This window comes from Gopherus evgoodei, chromosome 8, assembly GCF_007399415.2.
Source record: "Gopherus evgoodei ecotype Sinaloan lineage chromosome 8, rGopEvg1_v1.p, whole genome shotgun sequence".
NCBI lineage: Eukaryota > Metazoa > Chordata > Testudines > Testudinidae > Gopherus > Gopherus evgoodei.
Window position 1 is genome coordinate 3,826,571 of NC_044329.1, and position 14,539 is coordinate 3,841,109.

The 14,539-nt window shown below is 40.3% G+C and overlaps 1 protein-coding gene across 6 annotated transcripts in view; it reads right to left on the reverse strand.

Moving 5' to 3' along the window:
- SGCD (sarcoglycan delta) overlaps nucleotides 1-14,539 on the reverse strand; it is a 517,054-nt gene that overhangs the window by 247,625 nt on the left and 254,890 nt on the right. The window contains exon 3 of one of the 6 annotated variants that reach the window (XM_030572952.1): nucleotides 3,436-3,633. The exons of the other annotated variants lie outside the window; for them this stretch is intronic. The gene's annotated coding sequence lies outside the window, so the exon portion shown is untranslated. The remainder of the gene's footprint in view (nucleotides 1-3,435; nucleotides 3,634-14,539) is intronic. 6 annotated transcript variants of the gene reach the window in all.

Consider the following 14,539-nt stretch of genomic DNA (forward strand, 5'->3'; position numbering starts at 1 on the left):
AATGGCAAAGAGAACAGTTATTAGCAAGTTTCCTGTGGTTTCTTTTAATTGAAGGACATTTCTTTATGCACTTCCAAATGAACAACACCTGGTAGCTAAAGAAAAATCAACAGAACAGTGTAATACAAACCCTCTCCCCAAGTTACAGCTGATCTAACCAATGCAAGTAAACAGAAAAAGCCACAAATTATGGATTTTGGCCTGAGTCTTGCAAGAGCCTTTCTCTTAGGGGGAAAACATCTACGTGATTAGGGAGAATATCAGAAAGAATTTAAATGATAAAACTATCAACCAAGTATGCATAAAGCAAAATGAGTTCACTATCTCTACAAAGCCCCCTTTCACCTTCCTCTGAAACGTGGAGCATGGGTCACTTCCTGCTTTGAATAAGAGTAAATGGTGGAGTCTCTGTAATTTGAAGTCCTTGAATCAAGATTTGAGAACTTCAGTAACTCAGCCAGAAGTTCTGGGCCTGTTTCATGACTGGGTGGGTGAGGTTCTGTGGCCCACAATGTGCAGGAGATCAGACTAGGTCAGGGGTTCTCAAACTTCATTGCACCATGACTCCTTTTTGACAATAAAAATTACCGTATGACCCCAGGCAGGGGGACCAAAGTCAAAGCCCAAGGGTTTCAGCCCCAGATGAGGGGGCCTGTAACTTGAGGCCCACCATCCAGAGCGGAAGCCCTTGGGCTTTGGCCCTGGGCACTGGAGCTCAGACTTTGGCTTTGCCCTTGGGTGGTGGGGCTTGGGCTTCAGCTCCAGCCCCAGACCCCAGCAAGTCTAACGCCAGCCCTGGCGACCCCATTAAAATGGGATTGTGACCCATTTGGGGGTTGAGAACCACTGGACTAGATGATCACAAGGTCCCTTTTGGCCTATGAGGTTATGAACTGCTACAGGGACATGATCTATTAATTGTCAAAAACTCTGGCTGATATTTCCGAAGGAACCTGAGGGAGTTAAGTGCCCAACTCCTTTTGAATGTCAATTGGATTTAAGAGTGGAATTTCCAAAAGCATCTAGGTGAGTTTGCAGAAGTCATCTCACCTTTCAATAGGATTTGTGGTTTAGAGTTTCAAAGGCGCCTAGAAGAGTTAGGTGCCAAACCTCATTGAATTTCAGTGGAATTTAGGCACCTAACTCCTATAAGCTGCCTTTAAAATCCCAGTCTCTGACAATAAGCAAGTCAAATCACACCAAGAGCATTCAATACTATTACTTAGGTAGCAATGCAAATGTTCACTGTCTCATCCCAGTAGATTGAGTCACCCAGGCTAACTGAAGTGGAACCATCAAAATCAAACTGCAAAGTAATAACCACAATAATCAAGAACTAAAAGTAAGCAGATGAGCAGTCTATTTATTCCAATAGTTGACGCTAAAATGGCAGATTCAAAGTCTGACAATAACATACCCAAATAACCATTTACAACTCAGCTTTATTCTGCTTCAGAATGACCTGTGAATGCATATACTAACTATGGCCAGCACTGCATCTCTAACGTTTGAGGGAGATCAACTGCCTAAGGACGTCCCACAAACTGAACAATGCAAATTATACTAATTATTAACAGGAAAACTGCTGTTAGGTGGCCAAATACTGACCTCGGTTGTATCCCTGCAGCACCATTAACTTCAGTGGAGCAACACGAGTGTAACTGAGGGCAAACACAGCTCCCTATACCCTTGCACCTTAGGATCTCAAAGCTCTTTACAACTATTCACTTAAATAATTAAACAAACCTAACTGCACCCGAATGAGGTCGTTCAGAGAAACAGCCCATCAGTAATGCCCGCTTGTGTGATTCTGAGTAAAAGGGGTCATTGTTAGTTTACACCCTTTCTTGTGTAACTTTAGTGGCACCTGCCACAGAAGTCAAACATAACCATGATGTGCCAAAGAAATCTCAAGTATCACTGACAATCAAAAGGTATATTCCTTTGGGAATAATGACAAGGAAACATGAGCCTGTAAAATTCAGAATTTAAAACTGGCTTCCCATGATCTCACCCATGCATATGTATATAACTGAAAGAAATGAAAAGGAAAAAACAATGGAAGAGCATGATACTGTAGACTCTCCCCAAGTTATACATACAGTAGGGGGCAGTCAGAGAAGCCAAAGAGAAGGAAGATGCTGTAGAAGAGGCACAAGATAAGGAGCTGGAAAATATTTTACTGGTGGCACTGGAGAATGATGCATGCACTTGGCAGGTGATGTGCAGAGAAAACTGGCAGGGATTTAGTAGCAATATCAACATGTGGGGAAGAGTAAAAAATGACACCAGAGTTGTGATTCTGTGGGACAGGGAAGGTGGGGGAGCTGTTAACATTAATGGGAAAAGGAGGGTGTCAGGGGAATTTTGAAGGCAAGATAAAGAGTTAAGTGTCTGAGCTGTAAACAGGATACCCTGGAGGAAATGTAAATCTGATGAGAGAGGAAGAGGACATAGGATGGAGAGGTGAGTCTATGAGTCATCAGCACAAGATGGTAATTAAAGCCAGTCCCTTACTTCCACCCCATGAAGAGTTTTGTCGGGCCAGGAGCCTTTCCAAGTGCAGCTGTGTGAATGGAAGCTGTTCAGCATTTGGTACGTTCTATCATCTTTCCCAGGTAGATTAGCACAACCCACCCTTCATGTTCTATTTCAAAGTAACCTGAATAAAAATAAAAACGGCACAAATCAGAGTTACGGGACTGTTGTGTTGATCTCAAAGGCCAAAAAAGTTAAAGGTGTTATAAACTCTTCCACTGTCCAACACTGAACGGGTATTACAAAGGTTCAGGGGATTTCCTACAGAGACCTTGGTTTACTCGGATTCTGGGGAAACCCCCCAAACCATTCATTCTAAAGTTGAATGTTTATTATTAAACATAAGGAAGCAGAAATCAAACCCTGCATTTTCATTGAAACAGACATTAATTATGCAAAACAATCAAAACCTATTAAAGTATTTTTCCTGTTGGCAGCAAAATTTCAGTCTCTTATTTTCACCAACAACCTCTCTTTGATGAAAAGGAAAGGGTTCATTCTACTCTCAGTCCTGGTGTGCGAAGGGTATTCACTCCCCCTCTTTGCAACAGACAGACGCAAGGGAGAGGAGAGAGAGGATAGAAAAAGTGCGTGGAAATAGGGCTTTTGTTGAGGTTCTTTGAATACTGGGTAGCTGGCCAATCACAAATGGATGCTTTGGCTGGCAAGTCAGCCACAACAACTGTTGAATGGACCCTGGCTCACATTCCAGTCAAAGATAGGATCCAATGAGATGACTTCTCCTCAGGATGGGCCATTTTATCTCACTGTGATTATGTGTGCAATATAGTTGATATCAGGATCTACTGAAAAGCTGAGAGAGAGAGATAGGAGAGAATGAAAAACAGTGGGGCAGAAAGTAACACAAAAGGGAAGGGAGGCAGAACAGGATCTTACATGCTTCTGCAGGGCTGACAATCAGGTATCCTCACCGCCGAGCTGAGGGCTGGGTGTCACGATGATGTAATGCCTTTCAGGTGAAAAACAAAGTTCCTTAAACAAGAACAAGGCCTGATGACCTCCTCTCAGGAGGAAATCCCATTGGTCTGGTCTAGTCCTTCTGTCTCGGGACTGGGGAAGATCACACAAGACAAGCTGTGTTGGGATGAGAAAAGTTAAGCAGAGATGCTTTAGGGTAGGATAGGAGGACACCATACAAATAAATAATTTTTCAAAGTCTCTTTTAAGAACCCCAAATGCTGAGAGTAGGGAGTGGGTGGCATAGTTGACCCCTTCATCATTTTGTCCACCAATTAGGCCTAATAGCCACCATGTTGATTTTGGTCCATTAATTTCCAGAGTTTTATCTTCCTGTTTACAAAGCATGATTTTAATGCAGTCCTTGAGTTATTTCCACAGGCCTTTTCTGTTTCTCGGTCTGGTTTTCATGCACCTGCTTATAACATTCTTTATTGAAGATAACTTGACCTACTTTTCATGGTCAATTTCCAAGCAGGTTAAAAAGTTATAGGTTATTGTGACATCTTACAAACTTTCACAAACTTTTTACAGTTGAGCACACAATTAGGGTAAATTTGTAGGCCCAGAGGCAGATATAAATACAGAGGGAAGAATCAGTCTAGAGATAATGAGGTAGTTCAATTAGGGAGGATGAGGCCCCTGTTCTAGCAGTTGAGGTGTGAACACCAAGGGAGGAGAAACTGCTTTTGTAGTTGGCAAGCCATTCACAGTCTTTGTTTAATCCTGAGTTGATGGTGTCAAATTTGCAAATGAACTGAAGCTCAGCAGTTTCTCTCTGAAGTCTGGTCCTGAAGTTTTTTTTGCTGAAGGATGGCTACCTTTAAGTCTGCTATTGTGTGTCCAGGGAGGTTGAAGTGTTCTCCTACAGGTTTTTGTATATTGCCATTCCTAATATCTGACTTGTGTCCATTTATCCTTTTATGTAGGGACTGTCCAGTTTGGCCAATATACATAGCAGAGGGGCATTGCTGGCACATGATTGAGTATATTACATTGGTGGATGTGCAGATGAATGAACTGGTGATGTTGTGGCTGATCTGGTTGGGTCCTGTGATGGTGTCGCTAGTGTAGATATGTGGGCAGAGTTGGCATCAAGGTTTGTTGCGTGGATTGGTTCCTGAGCTAGAGTTACTATGGTGTGGTGTGTGGTTGCTGGTGAGAATATGCTTCAGGTTGGCGAGTTGTCTGTGGGTGAGGAAATTTCCACTACATGCATCCAATGAAGTGGCTATTCACCCACAAAAGCTCACGCTCCAATACATCTGTCAGTCTATAAGGTGCCCCAGGACTCTCTGTCGCTTTTCACAGATCCAGACGAACATGGTGACCCCTCTGATACTTTGTAGGCCAAATTATCACAACAGGACAAACCCAGGCCTCCTGTTTGTCCTTACAGTTCCAGAATCCTGAGCCCATAGGACTGACTCACGTCAAAGCTGCTAACAATAGTGCATTGATTGGGGCTCAGGGTTTAGTTCCAGGGATTGGGAAGCCAGCTGTTTAAATAAAGAACTAAGTGCCTTTTCACACAGTCATTTCTGGCATGGTCACTCAGAGGAGCCAGTTGATTTGGATCATAGTCAGATTAGTTAGCCTGCCTTTGAGGCGTAATGTGGTAATTTATTACAGTCGATTGTGGCTTATCATTGCACACCTACTGTTTTATTTCCAAGGACAATACTACATCATTATCATTTCCAGCACAAGACTAAATCATCCACTTGTCCCTCTTTTGTCTGGGAAGAGTCACAGACTTACGACACTTCAACACTCTTGGCATGTCAATGACCGAAAGGGTAAGAAACATTATTTATACGCCTAACTTCCTCAGCCAATATGACAATTGGGCTGCGTCAAATGATAGAACGTAGGCTATTTTCCCAGTCTGTTTTCTATCTCAACCGACCCCCATTCAGCTTCTGCCTACCCAACATGGCTTAATCCCTGGCTGTCATACTTACTACTGTTTTTTGAAGCAGATGTTGTCTGCTCCTCTATAGCCAGAACCCCTGAGGTATCTACCATCTGATGCCCAGGCTAGGTTCTGAATCTGTGTATCATGCTTCCTTGGGGCAACTGCAGTATAGCGGGACCATGTGCAGCCTTTGTTAGGCTTGCAGTTTAATACGTTGCTCAGGGCTGGTTTTATATTGCACAGCAGGGTCGCTAGAAGCTACAGTTCCCTTCAGCTGAATCTCCATTTGGCATTAAAGCAGTTATGGCACAATTTTATGTATGATTAACCCTTATTCTCTATGCAGCTTCTGCCAAGCTTCCTAGATAACTTTAAATAATCTTTGAACAATATCTCTTCGGAAACGAAGGGGTAATGTTCTCTCTAAACTGACAACAGACTGCATTAGACTTTTTTTCCCTTTCAATCTAGCCATTCTGATGCTGTACCAGCATATTTCTCAGCAAATTTTTCCCTGTGTACATCAATAATGCATTTTCCTCTTTGCTAATCATACAAGGAGAATATTGTATAATTGTTTCCATGATAAATTCAGTTCTGAAAGCATAACCACAATGGTACCTAGTGAAACTTATCCATGTGAAGACAGAAAGCACAAGTCCTATTAACAATTGGTGCTCTGTTTTAAATGGTGCATCGGCTTTGTGTTACAGGGGTGAATGTCACCTTCCTTGCTTATCACCATATTAAATGGGCCACCTTTTGCCCTTATCCATGAACATCTTCACATGAATGGATGCTGGCTGTCCTTGAACCTTGAGGACGTCACTGGAAGCATTACGCAGCTTGGCTCAGTTTTGAGTGTTGAGAGGATCCAGCTAATTTCTTATCAAGTTTACCAGGGAGAAGCACGGAAGACATCTGGGAATCCTTTATTTTAGTTGGAACACAACTCACAATTAAAGTTAAATGACTTCTTTGAAGGGAAAAAAAACCCAGAAAGAAAGTAAATTGAATGCAGTGGGCATAGAATGCAGATGGATGTCAGAATCAAAAGTGAAGCTTAATGGCATTTATTGTTCAGAAACAATCCTGTCTTGTGATTATTTTAGTATGTTTGCCAGACTTGTCATTACACACTTTAGAGTTACAGTATTAGTGCCAGACACTTGTGTTATCATTATTCCTCTCTGCAGGATTACATGAACATATTCTTTGGAGTGCATATCACACTGGGCTAAGGTTAAAAAACAATCAAGGCATGTAGCAAACTCCAAGGTGCCTTACCATCTCTCTGAAATATAAATCAGAATCCTGAAGAGAAATAATTCTGTGACATAAAAAAAATCTGAAATACATACCCATAAGGTCAAAGCTTTGCTAAGCAAACAACAAATAAAACTGGAAGCTCTCTTTCCAAAAGCCTTGAATCACAGTGACAGCTACAATGTATGTGAAATTACAACACTTATAAAAACCCCTACCCATCCGTCAGAAGGCAGTGATGCACTGGCTTGTATTTCCTCCTATAGATTGTTTCCAATTTACACAGAAACACACACACACACACACACACACACAAAGCCTTTCTTAGAAACTTTTGTATGCAGAGATAGCATTTCAAGAACCAAAGATTGGAGATCTAATACAGTATTATAAAAGTGACACCAAAGGACAAGTGCTTACTAACTTAGAAATGCATACCAAATAAATCAAGAAAATTCTTCCACTAACATATAGTCCACCGTCTGTGACATTTTCAAAGTGAGAGCAATTAATATCACTGGAGGTCAAGCTCTTGCAGTATAGGGTCAATATTCAAATTTTGCCTGTAATCTGCAAAAACTTCTTCATTTATAACCAGAGAATAAAGATACTGCATGTGGAGGCAATGACTTGAGTGGAATACAGTCCGTATTTGTGATGCAAACATTCTCTATGTGTGATGTAACTGCTTGTGGACTCCAATCAGTACAAGACTGTGGACACCATTCTTATGCCAACAATCAAAAACCAAACAAATTTTTAAAAAAGGAAAAGTGGGGCAAAGTCTGCCCTGGCTTTACATTCCTATAACCTATTTGATTTTAGTGATATTCACCAGTGAAAGTGAGGGCAGAATGGACAAATTACTTTGTAAATTTGCCCCAAAACTGAGGTGATGTACATTTTGATGGCTTTAACAAAATGGTCCCCTTTCCTAAGTGACTGCCAAATGCAATGCCAAGAAAGTCAGCAAACTAGCTGATTTTCCTTCACTATGATCCAACAAACACGCTAGCCGTTTACACCATCTGCCATACACGTCAGTCACAGGAGGAATCTGGACACCCAGTGACATCACTCTGGAAACACATTTGAGAATTGAAATATTGATCCAACTGGCCAAGGACCAAATAGACAAGAACTCTAGGTAGCTGTGAGGAAAAAATGCAGATCCTGTCTCTTCTAAACCGTAGGTTTCATTCGTTTGAAATCCAGCATAGCTTTCCTTTCTTAGGCTACAGACATTCTTGGACGGCAGAAGTGTGTCTATGAGATACTAAAGAGTAGCACCAGAGTTTTGGCCTGTTCGAAAAAGCACAGCATACAATATAACAAACCAGACTTTTATGGAGACCTGGAATAGGAAGAGCCAATAGGATATATTAAATGATATTTCCTATTAATACAGGTTCCAACAAACAACCAAACCTCACTGCTGTAGCTCATTCCCTCAAGCCTCACAGCCAATACACTCCTATTACTCCCCCCCGCCCTTACAAAGCTCTGGAGTAGCTACTTACAAGAATTTCAAAGAGAATGAAGTATAATGTGATTTGAGCCAAATGTGTATAGTCTGCTCACTTTACTATAGATAGGGGCATCAGTGGTTTGTTAACCTCAAGGGTGACAGTGGGCTACATGTCTCACTGTCCATGCATCTTAAACTCCATTTGAAATGAAGTGATCTAGACAATATTCATACTGAATTTCAAAATGCTATGATTTATCCAACTAAGATTTACATCTGGCGAGTTTCATATACAAAAGCTGAAACAACAAAAATATTCTGAATGCATCCATGAAGGTCTGAGGGGGAAACAAACTAAAAACAAGCTCTGATTGTAAGGTCAGATGTAAAAATCACATATAAGGCTAGAAAGAATGAGTAAGATTCAGACATTTGCTTCATTTGTCAATGGCAATGCTTGCAATCCCAAGTGGAGGTATTAATAATGTTTATTTTTATATATCCTCTAATTCGAGAGCATTTTAATATTTCCTGGATTCAATACAGAGATGGTTTTAGGATCCAAAGATGAAATCGTTCCTTAAAATGAATACTCCACTTCAGCAACGTACTTAAGCAGGTGCTTAACTTGAAACTCGTACTGTATTCTTTATATATCCAAAACTTCCAGGAAAGACAATAGGAATTTACACGTGTAAAGGCTGCAGAAAGGGCTTTATCCAAATGAGCAGGTGTAAGATAAATGGGTCTCATTTGGGTTCATTTCCAAAGCAGTGCAATGTTTTGCCCTAAATCTAACAAAATGGCACCATAAATGCATCTTCCATTAACTTATTCTACAGGACACCATCTCAAAAGAAAAGTTATTACTGTTGACACAGTATATCAATATTAAAATAATTAGTCCGGGAATTTTTTGCTAATCTTCCAACTATTCAAAGATGCTGCAAAATAATTTTCTTAAAAATGTGATTTGACTTTGAGAAAAATCTATGCATATAAAATGTTTTTCTTTGGCACTGCAAGGTTTAAAACAATCAAACTACTATGAGGCTCAGTAAATTAAATTAAACTTCATGCAGCCATTCCTAACAAAAGTCTCTTTATCAACAGATGTATACATTTGGAAACTTGACTGAAAATTCAGAACTCAGGCATGAAATGCTTCTGAGATTGTAGTTTTGAAAAGCATTTCACAGGATGGATATGAAAATTCACGATAGATGTCTCAAGGTTTGTTTCTAACACAGGTTACTATGATGATGTTTGATTCCTTGGCTTTTTGTGCGTGTGTGTTTTTAACCTCTACTGCTTATGGGTCAAAGATCTATGTGAAACCCTTGCTTTGCATGCTCTTTTGCCGTGAGAAACATGGGTGACCACGGTAAGGTGACTGATTTCCTTTCAACCGAAACCAACTCACTGAACTCCCAATTGGCTACGGAGCACAGCACAACAATGTGAAATTGTATTGGTGCTGCCACAGAATGGCTTGTTTAACACAGCTGTCTTCCAAGAAGCTAACATAGGTTCTGCTCCCAGCCAACAAATGCAGAAGCCTTCTTTAAATACAGCAGTGAAGTCCAGTTAGTAGAGCAAAGGACAGAAGTCAAGATGATATTTGGGGCCAGATTCTCGGCTGAGGCAGAAGATCCAGCCCTAAAGTCTGCTGAATGACCAAACAGTGACCTCAGTCAAGTCACTCAGCAACTGTCTGCCTCAGTCAAACCAGCCAGTAGTTAAGTTTTAAAAAATAAATTCAGGAAGGACCTGACCATATATACTGCAGATCAGCTAAACTTTCCTGAGTTAATAAATTACAGACAAGAGAGACCTGGAAAGACCAAAAGGACCTATATCTTCTCAGTGGTGGAAAGGTATCAAGATAGAAGAGGGTTTGGTAACTGCCCTTGCTACAATCTAATAAATCCTGCGCTGTATGGCTGCCCTTTCCAAAACCACCACTAGGATGCTGACACCAGGTTTACATTAAGATGAATGAGAAATGGGCGTCAAGAGCATCCAGGCAGATTTGAAAATGAAAGTCATTATACTTGCAAAGCAGATTCAAAGCTTGGCTACAGCCGGATCCCTATTAAATCAGTCATTCTGACAAGTGACAGTTGAAAAAAATCAGCAACAACAGCACTTCTGGTCTGTTTAAATTGTGAACATTTGCAATTGCTGTTTTTATTTTTAAATGGACATTGTGTAGCGAGAACTCTGATGTGCAGCTTTATGAAACTTTGGAAGGATGCGCCAGGGAAACTAATGGTCTTTCATTTAACTTTATACACCTGACATTGGGTTGACTGCTGTCACCTTCTCCTTATTTTTTGGAAATTTTTACAGACCCTTTGCTAAAACTTCAGTCACAGCAGAATTATTTATAGACAACTCTCCTATCTGACCAGCTTTAATGAGGTTCAGCTACAGTAGATGGGTCACCTCACCAATACATTTGCCTTAGTCACCTGGCTGTCAACACAGATCCAATTGTGTTCTAAGAATTAGAACGAAAGGAGGAAGCCGTATGCCACCCTACTCAAAAACTTCACCTACAAAAGTTAGTCTGTATAGTAAATACCCCAAACGTTGCTAATAAGAATGGCGCACAGAACAATGTTATCAAGACTGGCAATTGGTTTGCAATTATTTATGTAGATATACAGATAGGAACAGTCCATCTTTTTCTCCAAGGTGCTGTTCTCCAAGGCAGGGCCATTGCACTAGGTTGCACAGCAAGCTGTTCTCTGGTGGCCTCATTAGCCATCTCTCAAGCTAAGCAGCAGAGCAGTGCCCCAGATTTTCACATACCCACTCTGACATTTACAAAATACTTTCAGTCCTGACAAGATCAAAAACTCAGCATTCTTTCAAATCTCATAATAAGTCCCAAACACCCCCAGCTCAGGCTGAGAAAACGGAAAATGATGAACCTCTTATTAGATAAAAGCTGGCGAATTATGGGATTCTTTCCTCTCCCATCACCCCCAACACAAGGCATTCATCTGATTTCTGCAACCCTCTTCGCTCTTAGAAAACATTAATCACATTTCGTCCTCGACAAGACTCATTTGCAATCATTACAGTCCTTCCCATCTCTGCTGCTGGCACTTTCTCTATCGCTTGTGGCTTTTGGGGCTTCCAACCAAAAAGCTCCTACGGTTTTACTTAAATGTCAATGTGAGACAACTTTGCTTTGCATATTAGAACAGAATGCTCTAGCTGTGCTGCAAAGGACGTTGTGTCAGCATTTTCCTTCTAAATGCCTGCTCTGAGCTAAAGCTCAGAATAAAGGAAACATTTGTTTGATACATCTTTCCATATACCAATGCTTTTTATTGGTGCTTCCATAACTTTAAAAGTGTGCTCTGAAAAAATGGGTTAAATTTAGGAAGTTGAAAATAGAGAACAAATAAGAATCCTTTACTTACTTTATATTATACAGAAGATATAGATAGAGAGGCATATCCCTTAGCTATTGTATATTCATATATATATATATATATATATATATATATATATACACACACACACACACACATACACATACATCAGTGTGCCTCATTGGTTCCATGGGCTTCCCTCCATCACTCTGTTCTAGCCCATTAACATCTAGTTTTCTATTTTGGGGCTGAGACGATCTCTTTTGGTATATGTTTGCACAGACCTAAGCACAACGGGGTAGGCACTACCTCAGTACAAACAATAAGTAATTCAGTGAGACACATTCTGCTCTCACACCATTATAAATCCGAACTACTGACTTTACTCCAGGTTGACACCGATGTAACAGACAAGAGTTTGGCTCAGTATTTTCCTGTATACACCCAAACACTCTTTGCCAGAAATACACAGCGCATTAATATAAAAATTGCCACATTGGATCCGACCAAGGATCTGCCTAGTTAAGTATCCTGTGTTCAACACTGGCCAGCAACATATGCGTCAGAAGAAAGTGCAAGAAACTGAAGCAGGCAGCTACAAAACAATCTGCCCACAGGGAAAGCCACTTCCTAAACCCCCATTAGTCAGGGTGGCTTATGTTCTGGAGTCAGAAGGGTTTAAATCTCTTCCAAACTCTTGTTTTGTTTTGCTTAATCTTTACTGCTGTAACTCTGGATTTTCTTTTAATCCACATAAATGCCCCATCCCTTTTTGAATCCTGCTAAATTTTTGGCATCAGTAACATTCTAGAGCAATGAGTTCCATTCTGTCCATTCATGACCATGCTGATTGGGTGAAAAAGTATGTTACAATACAGGAATCCCTTGTAACTGATGTTTCATCTTGTGCAAACTCTTGTGAATAGCCCTACTGAAGTCAACGGGATTACTCGCCAGAATAAGACTTTGCATGGTCTGGTCCCTCGCGTACACTGATGTAGACAATCAAAGCAAAACAAAAGGAATTAGCTTCTTGGGCATGTGAGCACAGACAAAAGAAGAACTAGGTGAAATTTTCTGGACAAATAGTCACCAAAAAATGCAGCGTCCAGTCGACCAAAACAATTTGTCACAAAGTCATCCAATTGCTTCATCCCAAAAAATGTTTTGGGGACTAAATTCACATGAGGAATTAGTTGTCCTTTCATAAATACAGAGGAGGAGATCCCCCCTATAAACTATAGCCCTCTGGTTAGAGTATTCATGTGGGCGGTAGGAGACCCTCTTTCATGTCCCCACTCTTCCTGATATAGAGACAGGATCTTCCATGTTGCAGGTGAGTGACCCAACAATTGAATTATAGAGTATTCTGGGATGGGTCCCTCTCAATGACTCCTACTGAGCTTGTTCCACCTTGTATAATAATTAAATATTCACTAGGCCAGAGACAGGGAGAGAGAATGACCCCGGAGCTTGGTGGTTAGGACGGTCTCCTGGAAACGGGGCACCCAGGTTCCAGTCCCCGCTTCTCCTCCTCCAGTTTTGTAAATGGCTTTTCCAATTTTGCTTGCTTTTAATTTAAAAAGTTCAAAATGCCCAGAATCTGAATTAAATGTTCCATTTTGGGTCAACCAAAGTATTTTTTTTTTACTTGAAACAATTTTCCCTCGTTTTTTGTTTCACTAAGGAAACAAAAAGAGAAGTGTGTCCACGTGACCCAAATTAATGTGCCCCCCCCCACACACACACACTCATTTTTCAGTTTGGTCAGCAAACCAAAAGATCAATTATTCATCCAGCTCCAGACAAAAGCACAGATCTGAGGCTTCCTGACTGGGACTTAACATACATTTGGTGCCACTTCTCTCTCTGAAGATGAATTTTCCTTCCCTTTTATTGATTCAATGGTCCTTTAATTTTATTTATTTATTTTTATTTCCACCACAGCTCAGCTATTAAATTCAAGCTGCTCAAGAAATACACAATTGAAAACACTTCAATTTTAAACAGACAGTTTGGAGATTTAATATGTGGAAATCACATCTCAAAAGCATTGTACTAACTTTTCAACAAAGTAACAGGGGAATGAGGCGGGAGGAGTTTTTAAAAAGTAACACTGTGGACCTGGTGAATAGCATTCCAGCACATTAAAAAAACCCTGACAAACATTAAGCAGCAAACAAGACTTCTAATTAGCAGAGTGATGTATTCTAGCTTCTTGCCCCTTTGTTGTTAGAGCCTCAGGTGTGTTTGTGTGACTTATTAAAATGGAATCTTTCATTCATCCTAATCTGGGTAACTGTATCAAGAAGAAAATGTGAATTTTGTTTACACAGCTAAATAGTGATTAATGTGCACCATATGGAAGCATGTGCTAGCAGTAATGAATAGTCCTCTCTGTATGGAAACGGATAATGGCTTTGTAAAACAGACAACCTGGCACTTGTTAGGGAACAGGATAAAAGATCAAAACAGAATATTAACCAAGTGGCTAGCAGCTCTCAAATAGCAACATCAACAATTAGAATACATAAGGCCACAAAATAATCTTTCCAATGAGGAAATACTATTTTGCTAGTGGTTTTTATAGATACATTGGATAGCTAGGATTTGGGGAGGGTGGAATGGGGTTTATGCTGTGTTTTTCTCCCAGTATAAGGAATTTTAGCAATATTTTGGCTGGTAAATTTTATAACCATTCTGGAAAATTAAGCAAGACTATTAGTCTTAGAGCAACTGCATGGAAAAATAGAATGCACTGCAATGTGAAACTGGAAATATGAATGCAGAAATGACAATTTACAACAGCAGAGGATCTGCCCCTAAACGTTAAGATCATTTCAACGTTAACTCAGCCTCATTACATATCCTGTACGTCTTATGATACAGATTGGTAAGGCTTATATTTATCTGATAAACAAAAGAGGAATCAACAATATGACCAACGTGCATAATTGCTAAGTTAACATTCTAGAAACTACT